This window comes from Bombina bombina, chromosome 1, assembly GCF_027579735.1.
Source record: "Bombina bombina isolate aBomBom1 chromosome 1, aBomBom1.pri, whole genome shotgun sequence".
NCBI classification, from domain to species: Eukaryota; Metazoa; Chordata; class Amphibia; order Anura; family Bombinatoridae; genus Bombina; species Bombina bombina.
The window spans coordinates 225618123-225632469 of record NC_069499.1 but is presented as its reverse complement, the minus strand read 5'-3'; positions in this window follow the sequence as shown (position 1 = coordinate 225632469).

Here is a 14347-nt window from a genome sequence, read left to right as displayed (position 1 = left end):
GTAACCCTTAGGAGGGGGGCTATGTCATGCCGCCACTGCTCGTCCGTTGCTATTGCCCTTGTCATGGATGCAGCTGTGGTGAGCTTGCGGCGATGACGTCATCGCCACTCGCTGTCTCTTCCTGGATGCTGCATGGATCGCACATGTGGTTTTTTCTTGGCGCCAATCTGCGCCTATGTAAGTGCCTCCTTTTCTTCACTACTCTGCCCAAGTATAGGTATTACTGTTTGTGCTCCTGGGATTTATATTCTGTATATTACTGGACTATTTACGTTACTGAACTCTGCTTGTCTGACTTCTCTGCTTGCTTAACCCCTAAACTGCTGGATTGATATACTGTTGCTGAACTCTGCTTGTCTGACAACTCTACCTGTTTAACCCCTAAACTGCTGGATTGATATACCGTTGCTGAACTCTCCTTGTCTGACCACGCAGCCTGCTTAACCCCTAAACTTTTGGATTGATATACTGTTGCTGAACTCTGCTTGTCTGATTAGTCTGCCTGCTTAAACCCTAAACTGCTACATTGATATACTGTTTCTGAACTCTGCTTGTCTGACCACTCTACCTGTTAACCCCTAATCTGCTGGATTGATATTCCGTTGCTGAACCCTGCTTGTTTGACCATTCTATTGGTTTACCCCTGAACTGCTATACTGTTGGATTTCCCTTTATTGCTGATTGCTGCCTGTTCCTGGTCCTTCTATTGGTTTACCCCTGATCTGCTATACTGCCGGATTTCCTTCTATTGCTGCCTTATGTGAGAACTGCTTACCTCTTTTTACAATCTTTCTCTGCTCTGGGATATTTCCTATCACTCCACGTGACACTGGGATAAGAAGACTACTGGCCAAGTCTGGTTGGATAGAGGAATATCCCACAAGCATAACAGGATGTAGGTGAAGTAAGTATAAAGCAGGATGTCGGTGAAGTAAGTGTAAAGTAGGGTGTAGGTGAAGTAAGTTTAAAGCAGGGAATATGTGAATTAAGTATAAAGCAGGGTATAGGTGAATTAAGTATAAAGCAGGATGTAGGTGAAGTAAGTATAAAGCAGGATGTCGGTGAAGTAAGTATAAAGTAGGGTGTAGGTAAAGTAATTATAATGTATGGTGTAGTTAAAGTGATTATAAAGCACCATGTAGGTGAAGTAAGTATAAAGCAGGGTGTAGGTGAAGTAAGTATAATGCAGGGTGTAGGTGAAGTAAGTATGAAGCAGGGTATAGGTGAATTAAGTATAAAGCAGGATGTAGGTGAAGTAAGTATAAAGCAGGATGTCGGTGAAGTAAGTATAAAGTAGGGTATAGATGAAGTAAGTTTAAAGCAGGGAATATGTGAATTAAGTAAAAAGCAGGGTATAGGTGAAGTAATTATAATGTATGGTGTAGTTAAAGTGATTATAAAGCACCATGTAGGTGAAGTAAGTATAAAGCAGGGTGTAGATGAAGTAAGTATAATGCAGGGTGTAGTTAAAGTGAGTATAAAGCAGGATGTAGGAGAAGTAAGTATAAAGCAGGGTGTAGGTGAAGTAAGTATAAAGCTGGATGTAGGTGAAGTAAGTATAAAGCAGGGTATAGGTTAAGTAAGTATAAAGCAGGGTGTAGGTGAAGTAAGTATAAAGCAGGGTATAGGTGAAGTAAGTATAAAGCAGGGTGTAGGTGAAGTAAGTATAAAGCAGGATGTAGGTGAAGTAAGTATAAAGCAGGGTGTAGGTGAAGTAAGTATAAAGTAGGATGTAGGTGAAGTAAGTATAAAGCAGGGTGTAGGTGAAGTAAGTATGAAGCAGGGTATAGGTGAAGTAATTATATTGTAGGGTGTAGTTAAAGTGAGTATAAAGCAGGATGTAGTTAAAGTGAGTATAAATCAGGATGTAGGTGAAGTGAGTATAAAGCAGAGTATTGTTATTTGTTATGATATTTCATATGTATAACATAGAATTTAGTATGGAAAAAAAAAAGATATAAGCTGCCAGAATGTCACTGTTTATTGTTAGGCTTCCACACATTCGCCCATCCCTAGTGAAGATTTTATTTGTGCCATACAAGCCACTTCACCGGGCACTAACAGCATTTGTGCGTTTGCCTCTGAAAAACAATAAACGCTTTTACTAGAAGCATTTGTGATAACGGAAGTATATTGCACAAATGTTTCTTTTCATAATTTGAATGTACCCATGCACATTTAAATTTTGACCCTTCTATCTCTTTAACGTACCCTTTTACCATGCAAACATTTGTTATTTTATATGTATAACATATTTTAAGCATTTTAATGTTCCTTTTCCTTTTTGTATGTTGCTATAGACACATTAACATAAAGATACGTTTTCAAGTGGTTTCTTAGTTTAAACCAGTTTGATAGAAATATGAAACTGTTTTATGATTCAGTTTGAATATGAAAGAAACAATGAGAGGCAAACTAGACCAGTGACTCAGGCAGATGGTAGTTACATCAGTGCTGCTCCAGAGACTTCATGAGACCTAGAAATGTATTTTTGATGAATGTTCTTGGTATGGATTGATGAGTTCGTTTAGAACAAGATGGATATCACCCAGTTTAAACATTTTTCAACGCATGGAAATGAGCAAAATAATTGTATTTTAAAAAAGAAGAATACAGCTGAAAAGTATGAAGACTATTACAGCTCTTTGGGGAGAATTTGCAGATAAATTGTAGTAAATAAGTGTCTCATTAGTGGAAAAAGTCAAATGTGGATTTCATATAAGTTATGCAAAACCAAACTGAACCGAAGACTACAATTCATTCATGCACATTTTATCTAAGGATTTGTATGATGAAAACTTAAAGATGGGTTTTGTATTGGGTTAATCTACTAGTCTGCCATGGTAACAGCCTCTTCTGGGACTTGCGCTATTAATAAAAGAGTTTATGAATAGGTGTTCATTTAAAGGAGCATAAAGGAACAATAAAGAAATGCTCTGATATTGGCAATATATTTTTACACTTTTGCTTGGACAGAACTGTAAAAGGGTTAAAACACATAGCAATACTTCCCAAAATGTTCTGGAGGCCTTCTGAAACAAGGAGGTGAGCGGGACATTTGGGGGTGTGGCCCTTTGGTGTTTAGTGGATGGAGTTGCTATAAGAGGTAATGTGCTGTGGGAAGGGTCAGTGTATTGTGAGCATATCATGGAGAGTCTGGTCTATCAGGAAAATGAGAAATTTGCACTAAATGGGGAAGAAGTGTGAAGGCCAGTGGGGCAGAGCTCCCAACCTGTGACAATAGTTGGAATGGTAATCAATAGTGGACTCCAGCACAGTCCAGTATGAAGTCTGATCTTTGCTGAAGTTTTACTAGAATTTTACATCTGATCTCCTTATCCTTTCGTCTCACATTCACCACATTTACCCATTTAGTTCACATTCGTCTCTCATTCACCTCACACCTTCACCAGACCGAAGCAATATTAAAGCTTACAGCAAAAACATACAGAAGCTGTACAGTTGTATCCTCAGTTGTATCTGTGATTGTGCAACAAATAATAAAAAAAAATAAGGTGCACATTTGTACTGAAATCTATTATAAAAAGGAATCTGCAATTTTAGTTTCAGAACCTGGTAGATGCAATGTGACATCTCTGTTTAATGTCCCCCCACTCAGAACAGAAGATGAAGTTTAGTGCCAGCTGAATGTTTTATTTTGGGTCTAAAGTGAGTTTAAGATGTTAAAGGCAAATTATATACCATTCACTGGCCTAGATTAATAGATGCTTGTGAGGTTGCAGAGGGGCCTCATTGTAAAGGCAAAATCATGTTGGAAACTCATTGAGCATCGTTTCACATATCTGTTTAATTAGTGGTTCCTGACATTTACATCTATAGTTGTACAAGGTGCAATATATATGATATATATTGCAATATCGCACCAAACACAAACTGCTAGCAACCTAGAAAAACCAATAACTACATCAGCAACAATTAGGAAACACGTTTTCAAAATGGTTAGCGTCTACGTTTGTAAAATATTCGAAGGTCTGTTATTGTTATTGGATAGTAGCCTCACCAGATAAAAAAGTATCTTGAGGGTCTGGCTGTGGACTTCATGGGGTGCTCCAGAGTTGTTGTCAGGATTTTTTCATAAAGACTGTATTGCACTTTGACGTTTCTCATCTCTAGTTCTTGTCTATTTGAAAGCATACAAGGTTGCATCATTTATATTTTTTCTTCTATTTTTTTTATAATCTTTGAGTTTTCTTTAGAATTAAATTAAAAATAAAGGGAGTTGTTTTCATGAGTTTGTTTTTTAAGGTTATGAATACATTTTTGTGATTCTAGTATCCTTCACAGACACAGTGGTGCTCATTTCATGCTCCAATAACTAAATGGGTGTGAAATAGACATGGCTGCATCAATTAAAATGAAAGCAAGATATAAGGTGTTTGTACAAATTTCTTTCCTAAGATATGGATAGTCCACAACGTCATTCAGAAACAAAGAAAGTCCAGCAGCACCACTGTAGTTTATCTTTTTAAAGCTTTATTAGTACCTGGAGGTAAAAACCATGACGTTTCGGGCCTAATAGCCCTTAATCATATTCTTTACTAGTGGGAATATCACTAGGAGGAGGCAAAGAGCACCACAGCAAAGCTGTTAAGTGTCACTCCCCTAACCATAATCCACAGTCATTCTCTTTGCCTCTATCATTGGAGGAGGTGAAGTTTGGTGTCTGAAGAAATTAATTCCGTTTTTGGGTACTTTTCCCTGCAAGCAAGGATTTGGGTTTAGCTGAGTCCAGGTCAATCTTTTCAGTAGAGAAGTGGTGGCTTTTAAGCAGTTAGGAAGTTGTGAGGTAGTCCTTGCTTTGTTTCCCAACACATTGGTGCCCATGGTACAGATTTTCTACAGGTCTCTGTAAGGAGTATGTGTTCTTTCACGCCTTGTGAGCTATCTTCCTGCCGGACAGCTAGACTGCAGGTAAGTGCTTTAGTCTTCTAGGTCTTGGAGACTTGCACTTCAGAAGAATATGTCATATGCAGTAGATGGGGACATTTTTAAAATCCTTTATACAGAATTTTCTTAATGGGCAGGCACATTATGTATATTGACACTAGGGGGCATATTTATCAAGCTGTGTACGGCTCGCCGTAAACAGAAGTTCTAAAGACCTCTGCTCCATAACTTGTCTGCCTGCTCTAAGGCGGCGGACAGACATCGCCAGAAATCAACCCGATCGAATATGATCGGGTTGATTGACACCCCTGCTAGTGGCTGATTGGCCGTGAATCTGCAGGGGGCGGCATTGCACCAGCAGTTCACAAGAACTGCTTTTCCAATGATAAATGCAGAGAGCGTATGCTGTCGGCATTTATCGATGTGCAGCGGGCATGATTTGAAACCAGCTGCAACTACTTGCATTTTATGTTGTAGGCACAGGGAAACGTGCGCCTTTTACTTGCTGCATAGTTTCCGCTCTCTTCCGGGTCATGTGACTTCTCTCTGTCGGATATTCATGGAGTGGAGCGGCGTCATTGAATTTCAGTCTCTTCAGTGTCGATCTACTATACAATCGTTTTAGAGACTTCTGGCAGCCAAATTGTGGTATTAAAAATTCTTAAAGTGACGGTGTATTTAAAAGAGGCACAAATTGTTTTGCCTATGCAATTCTGTGCTGCATGCTTAGCTAGAACACTTCAATTTAAAGATAAATTGTTGCCCTCTGAGCCTAATGTCTCTCAGGATGATGCTGTTCAGGCAGTGCCACAGCTTTCTCCTCAAAAGGCCTAAGCCTCTATGGCATCACATACAGTGCCCTGCAGATCCTCTCAGCCTCCTGGAGGAGTTTATTTGCCTGCAGATTTTTCAGCACAGGTCTCTTCTGTGGTATCTGTGGCATTATCTGCTTTCCTATGCTGGGAAAATGCAAGAGGAAAGATAGACATTAACGGCTAGATTTAGAGTTTGGCGTTAGCCGTGAAAACCAGCGTTAGAGGCTCCTAACGCTGGTTTTAGGCTACCGCCGGTATTTGGAGTCAGTGATTAAAGGGTCTAACGCTCACTTTTCAGCCGCGACTTTTCCATACCGCAGATCCCCTTACGTCAATTGCGTATCCTATCTTTTCAATGGGATCTTTCTAACGCTGGTATTTAGAGTCGTTTAGATCAGATTGACCTCGCATTCTATTGGCTGTTCCGATCAGCCAATAGAATGCGAGCTCAATCTGATTGGCTGATTGGATCAGCCAATCGGATTGAACTTGATTCTGATTGGCTGATTCCATCAGCCAATCAGAATATTCCTACCTTAATTCCGATTGGCTGATAGAATCCTATCAGCCAATCGGAATTCGAGGGACGCCATCTTGGATGACATCCCTTAAAGGAACCGTCATTCGTCGGGAGACAACGGAAGAAGAGGATGGATCCGCGTCGGCTGCTTCAAGATGGACCCGCTCCGCACCGGATGGAAGAAGATCGAAGATGCCGCTTGGAGAAGATGTTTGCCGGTCCGGATGTCCTCTTCTTGCCGGATAGGAGGAAGACTTTGGAGCCTCTTCTGGACCTCTTCAGCACCGGATGCTAGGACGGATCGGTGATACCTGGATGGTGAAGACAAGGTAGGAAGATCTTCAGGGGCTTAGTGTTAGGTTTATTTAAGGGGGGTTTGGGTTAGATTAGGGGTATGTGGGTGGTGGGTTGTAATGTTGGGGGGGGGGTATTGTATGTTTTTTTTTACAGGCAAAAGAGCTGATTTTCTTGGGGCATGCCCCGCAAAGGGCCCTGTTCAGGGCTGGTAAGGTAAAAGAGCTTTTACATTTATTAATTTAGAATAGGGTAGGGAATTTTTTATTTTGGGGGTCTTTGTTATTTTATTAGGGGGCTTAGAGTAGGTGTAATTAGTTTAAAATTGTTGTAATATTTTTCTAATGTTGGTAAATATTTTTTTATTTTTTGTAACTTAGTTCTTTTTTATTTTTTGTACTTTAGTTAGTTTATGTAATTGTATTTATTTGTAGGAATTGTATTTAATTTATTTATTGATAGTGTAGTGTTAGGTTAATTGTAGGTAATTGTAGGTAGTTTATTTAATTAATTTATTGATAGGGTAGTGTTAGGTTTAATTATAACTTAGGTTAGGATTTATTTTACAGGTACATTTGTTATTATTTTAACTAGGTAACTATTAAATAGTTCTTAACTATTTAATAGCTATTGTACCTGGTTAAAATAATTACAAAGTTACCTGTAAAATAAATATTAATCCTAAAATAGCTATAATATAATTATAATTTATATTGTAGCTATATTAGGATTTATTTTACAGGTAAGTATTTAGCTTTAAATAGGAATAATTTATTTAATAAGAGTTAATTTATTTCGTTAGATTTAAATTATATTTAAGTTAGGGGGGTGTTAGTGTTAGGGTTAGACTTAGCTTTAGGGGTTAATCCATTTATTATAGTAGCGATGAGCTCCGGTCGTCAGATTAGGGGTTAATAATTGAAGTTAGGTGTCGGCGATGTTAGGGAGGGCAGATTAGGGGTTAATACTATTTATGATAGGGTTAGTGAGGCGGGTTAGGGGTTAATAACTTTATTATAGTAGCGGTGCGGTCCGCTCGGCAGATTAGGGGTTAATAAGTGTAGGCAGGTGTCGGCGACGTTGAGGGGGGCAGATTAGGGGTTAATAAATATAATATAGGGGTCGGCGGTGTTAGGGGCAGCAGATTAGGGGTACATAGGGATAATGTAAGTTGCGGCGGTTTACGGAGCGGAAGATTAGGGGTTAATAATATAATGCAGGGGTCAGCGATAGCGGGGGCGGCAGATTAGGGGTTAATAAGTGTAAGGGTAGGGGTGTTTAGACTCGGGGTACATGTTAGAGTGTTAGGTGCAGACGTAGGAAGTGTTTCCCCATAGGAAACAATGGGGCTGCGTTAGGAGCTGAACGCTGCTTTTTTGCAGGTGTTAGGTTTTTTTTCAGCTCAAACAGCCCCATTGTTTCCTATGGGAGAATCGTGCACGAGCACGTTTTTGATGCTGGCCGCGTCCGTAAGCAACTCTGGTATCGAGAGTTGCATTTGCGGTAAAAATGCTCTACGATCCTTTTTTGGAGCCTAACGCAGCATTTTTTGGAACTCTCGATACCAGAGTTAATTTTATGGTGCGGCCAGAAAAAAGCCCGCGGAGCGTTAACAGCCCATCTACCGCCAAACTCCAAATCTAGGCCTTAGATAGTAAGGTTTTCTGTTCCACCTCCTATGCAGGTTGCCCTCCCTCATAAGTCTGATGAGGAAGATACGCCGGTTGCCTCTGAGGGTGAAATTTCAGATTCGGACCATATTAGATTTAAGCTTGAACACATTTGTGTACTGTTAAAAGAGGTATTGGCTACTTTGGATGACTCAGATACTTCAGTTGTTGTCAACCCTAAGAAGTCTAGTAAACATAATAAATACTATGATGTTCCTTCCTCTGTGGAAGTTTTTCTGTCCCAGACCGTGTGATGGAGAATATTTCACAGGAATGGGAAAAGCCAGGGATTCCTTTCTCCCTGACTCCCATAGTTAAAAAGATGTTTAATGTTGCTGACTCCATTAAAGATTTTGGTGCACGGTGCCTAAAGTAGAAGGGGTTATTTCTACTCTGGCTAAGAGAACTACAATCCCTATAGAGTATAGCTGCTCCTTTAAGGATCCCATAGATAAAAAGCTGGAAGCTTATTTAAAGAAGATGTATGTTCATCAAGGTCTTCAATGGTAACCTGCAGTTTGTATTGCCACAAAAGCAAGTGCGGCATCTTATTAGTGCAACGCTTTGTCTGAATCAATTTTAGTAGAAACTCCATTGGAGGAGACACAAGTTAGGATTAAGGCTCTAAAACTAGCCAATTCCTTTATTTATCATGCTAACATGCAAGTTATTAGACTGGGAGCCAAGATGTCTGATTTAACTGTCCTAGCTCGCAGGGCATCGTGGCTAAAATCTTGGTCAGCTGAAGTTACCTCTAAGTCCAAGCTTCTGGTGCTTCCTTACAAGGGGAAGACCTTGTTTGGACCTGGTCTGGCAGAAATAATTTCTGATATTACAGATGGAAAAGGGTCTTTTCTACTGCAAGACAAGAAGAACAGACTCAAAGGACGTTAAAGTAATTTTCGTTCCTTTCGAAACTTCAAAGGTCCAAGCAGGAGCAGTCCAAGACTTCTTTGAAGCCCAATCAGTTTTGGAATAAGGGGAAGCAATCAAAGAAACTCTCAGCTGAGTCTAAGTCAGCATGAAGGGAAGGCCCCCGTCCAGGTTCGGATCAAGTGGGGGGCAGACTTTCCCTGTTTTGTCAAGCGTGGAGACAAGATGTCCCAGATCCTTGGGCTGTGGACATACTATCTCAGGGTTACAAAATAGAATTAAAAACATTCCCTCCCAGGGGCAGATTCCACCTCTCAAGATTATCTGCAGACCAGGTAAAAAGAGAGGCATTCTGCAGTTCAGGACCTTTCCTCCCTGGGAATGATTGTTCCAGGTCTAGGATTCTATTCAAATCTGTTCATGGTTCCCAAAAAAGAGGGACGTTTTCAACCCATTTTATGCCTCTACAAGTTTCTCAGTGTACCGTCCTTCAAAATGGAAACCATTCGTTCCATTCTTCCTTTGGGCCAAGAAGGTCAGTTCATGACGACCATAGACCTGAAGGACGTGTATCTTCATGTTCCCATCCACAGGGATCATCACAAATTCCTGAGATTCGCCTTTCTAAACAAACACTTTCAGTTTATGGCTCTTCCGTTTGGCCTTGCCACAGCTCCCAGAATTTTCTCAAAGGTTCTGGGGGCTCTCTTGGCAGTGATCAAGTCTCGGGGAATTGCAGTGGCACCATACCTGGAGGACATATTGGTTCAGGAGCCATCTTTTCAACAAGCAAACTCTCATACAGAGATCGTATTGTCTTTTCTACAGTCCCACAGTTGGAAAGTGATTCTGGAAAAGAGTTCCCTTGTTTCAGCTACAAGGGTGGTTTTCTTAGGGACCAAAATAAATTCCAAAATTCTCTCCTCTCTCTTCAGTCATCGGTGGCTTAATGTATGGAGGTAATTGGTCTGATGGACGCTTCCATGGACATCATTCCCTTTGCTCAATTCCATTTGAGAGCTCTGCAATTATACATGCTCAAACAATGGAATGGAGACCATTCAGATCTGTCTCAGAGGATAGATCTAGACCAGTCGACAAGAGTCTCTCTCCCGTGGTGACTTTCTCAGGACCATCTGTCTCAGGGCACATGCTTCTGGAGACCTTCCTGGGTGATTGTGACCATGGATGCCAGCCTGCTTGGCTGGGGAGCAGTCTGGGACTCGTTAAAGGCGCAGGGACTATGGACTCGGGAGGAGTCTGCTCTCCCCATAAACATCTTAGAGTTGAGAGCAATTTACAATGCTCTGATGGCTTGGCCTCAATTGTCCTTAGCCTGGTTTATCAGGTTTCAGTCGGACAACATCACCTCAGTGGCTTACATCAACCACCAAGGAGAAACTTGGAGTTCCTTAGCCATGAAGGAGGTGGCATGGTCTATTCAGTGGGTGGAAGCTCACAATTGTTGTCTATCTGCCATCCACATTCCTGGAGTGAACAATTGGGAAGCTGATTTCCTGAGCAGACAGATATTTCATTCTGGGGAGTGGGCTCTCCATCCACAGGTGTTCTCCAGGTTAACCCTCAAATTGGGGGTGCCGGAGTTGGATTTGATGGCATCTCGGCAGAATGCCAAGCTTCCAAAGTATGGTTCAATGTCAAGAGATCCTCAGGCCGCTCTGATAGAGGCTCTGGTGGTTCCTTGGGATTTCCGTCTAGCAAACCTGATTCCTCCGTTTTCGCTCCTTCCACAAGTTATTGCGCGTATCAAACAAGAGAGAGCAGCAGTTATTCTAATAGCTCCTGCATGGTCTCACAGGATCTGGTATGCAGACCAAGTGAAGATATCTTCTCGGCTGCCTTGGAGGTTGCCCCTGAGGACGGACCTTCTAGTTCAGGGTCCATTTCTGCATCCAAATCTCATTTCTCTGAAGCTGACTACTTTGAGATTGAACCCTTAGTTCTGTCTAAGTGTGGATTTTCTGAGTCGGTCATTGAGACCATGATCCAGGCTCGCAAGCCTGTTACTCGAAAAATTTACCATAAGATATGGTGTAAATACCTTTATTGGTGTGAATCTAATGGCTACTCTTGGAGTAGGGTCAGGATTCCTAGAATTTTGTCTTTTCTCCAGGAAGGTCTGAAGACAGGGTTGTCAGTTAGTTCTCTGAAAGGTCAGATTTCTGCATTATCTATTTTGTTACACATGCATCTGGCGGATCTGCCAGATGTTCAGTCTTTTTGTCAGGCCCTGGTTTTTGTCAGGCTTCTGCTCGGAGAGTTTCGGAACTCTCGGCTTTGCAGTGTGATTCGCCTTACCTTATCTTTCATGCAGATAAGGCAGTTCTTCGTACTAAATTGGGGTTTCTTCCTAAAGTGGTTTCGGATAGAAATATTAATCAGGAAATTGTAGTTTCTTCTCTCTGTCACAATCCTTCTTCAAATAAAGAACGTCTGTTGCACAACTTGGATGTTGTGCATGCTCTAAAATCCTACCTATAGGCAAGTAGGGATTTTCGCCAGTCTTCTGCCCTTTTTGTTTGTTTCTCAGGAAAGTGTAAGGGTCAGAAGGCTATTTCTATTTCTCTTTCCCTCTGGTTAAGATGTATGATTCGTTTTGCTTATAGCTGGACAGCAGCCTCCTGAGAGAATTACAGCTCATTCCACTAGGGCTGTCTGCTCTTCTTGGGCTTTCAAAGAGGAAACTTCTGTGGAACAGCTTTGCAAGGCTGTAACTTGGTCCTCTGCATATTTTTTCCAAATTTTCCAAATTTGATACTTTTGCCTCGGCTGAGGCCTCTTTTGGGAGAAAGGTTCTTCAAGCGGTGGTGCCTTCTGTTTAGGTCTGCCTGTCTTGTTCTCCCTCCATGTTCATTCTGTGTCCTCCAGCTTGGGTATTGTTTCCCACTAGTAGTTGAATGACGTTATGGACTCTCCATATCTTAGGAAAAAAACCTAAAATGTATGCTTACCTGATAAATTTATTACAGGATATGGAGAGTCTGCGACCCCACCCTTTATTAAGACGGTTACTTTTTACTAAACCTCAGACACCTCTACACCTTTGTGTTATTTTTTTTCCATTTCCCTTCGGTCGAATGACTGCGCATTATGGGTAGGGGAGTGACACTTAACAGCTTTGCTGTGGTGCTCTTTGCCTCCTCCTGCTGGCCAGGAGTGATATTCCCACTAGTAATTGAATGACGTTGTGGACTCTCCATATCCGGAAAGATAGAAATTTATCAAGTAAGCGTAAATTTTGTTTTTTATGAATGCCTCAATTTAGTGATTTTTTTTTCTACAATATTTTGTCAATACAATATTTGCAATATTTGTTTTTACAAACAGAGCTTATTTAATATGGGACATTGAATCCAATTTTAAACATGTTTATTAATTTGTATTACATTCCTATAATGTATAAAATAAATGGGTGTTGCAGTACAAATCCCCCACCCCGGAAAAACATGGATGAAATTTTAAGGACTAAATCAGCAAGTAACAACAAAATAATCAAAATAAATTATTTATACACCTTACATCTATCCCCATTCTTTTTATTTTATACTTGATTTGATTTTTTTGTTGTTGAGGGGTCTTAATGAGTTTGATAAATGGGTTATTGTTTTAGAATATATTAAAGATTGTAATGTAGATCTGTTTTGCTCAAGGTCTATGAGTGAATGATAAATTAAATAATATAGAAATTGATTGTCATACCATTATCAAATTATTATAAATATATGTTCTCAGCACTGTATACATACTACCTAATGTATGAATATATATGTTTTTAAATGAAGAATTAATGTACTGTATTAATGTACAAATGGTGGTTAAACTGAAACTGAATTATTATGAATGTGAGTTGTATTTAGTATAGAGTAACTAAGTAAACTGGCAGTGGATACAGATTGCTGTAGGAGACACACAATTTAGTTCTTTCATGATGAGTATAGCTTTAGGAGGATAAGGGTGGATAGAAAGAGTCCCCTTATGTCAGATTTTAACCAATGACGTTGAAGTTTTGCTTTTAAGGAGTGACAAATGAGTAGAATTTATCAGCTGAGATTGCGGAGTCAACCAAAATGTGTCAGCTAGTTCTTGACGTTCACTGAATTGGCTATGTACTGTTCTTTACCATGTGTTGGATTTTTTAATAGGAATCATAAAATAAAAGCTATGTTTTATTATACAAAACAATGATTGGTGCTCCTCGCTATACTTATTCAGTATAAATCTATTCCTATATTGATTGATATTTTTTTAATATTTCGCTTTCTAACCTGGATTATATACAATTCATTGTGTGCTAGATCCTATATATGGTGCTAGATCTAAATGGTGCTAGATCCTATCGGCTATATTTAGAGTTCTGCGTTAGCCTTAAAAAGCAGCGTTAAGGGGTCCTAATGCTGCTTTTTAACGTCCGCTGGTATTTAGAATTTGGCAGGTACAGGTGTACTGCTCACTTTTTTTCCGCGACTCGAGGCTACCGCAAATCCCCTTACGTCAATTGCGTATCCTATCTTTTTAATGGGATTTGCCTAATGCTGGTATTACGAGTCTTAGAAGAAGTGAGCGATACAGCCTCTACCGCCAAGACTCCAACCGCATAAAAAAGTCAGTAGTTAAGAGTTTTATGGGCTAACGCCGGAACATAGAGCTCTTAACTACAGTGCTATAAAGTACACTAACACCCATAAACTACCTATGAACCCCTAAACCGAGGCCCCCCCACATCGCAAACACTAAAATAAAATTATTTAACCCCTAATGTGCTGATCGGACATCCCTGCCACCTACATTATAGCTATGAACCCCTAATCTGCTGTCCCTAACATCGCCGACACCTACATTATATTTATTAACCCCTAATCTGCCCCCCCAATGTCGCCGCAACCTAACTACACTTATTAACCCCTAATCTGCCGACCGGACATCGCCGTCACTTTAATAAATGTATTAACCCCAAAACCGCCGCACTCCCGCCTCGCAAACACTATAATAAATTTTATTAACCCCTAATCTGCCCTCCCTAACATCGCCGCCACCTACCTACAATTGTTAACCCTAAATCTCCCACCCCCAACGTCGCCGCTACTATAATAAAGTTATTAACCCCTAAACCTAAGTCTAACCCTAACACCACCCTAGTTAAATATAATTTAAATAAAACAAACTAAAATTCTTATCATTAAATAAATTAATCCTATTTAAAACTAAATACTTACCTATAAAATAAACCCTAAAATAGCTACAATATA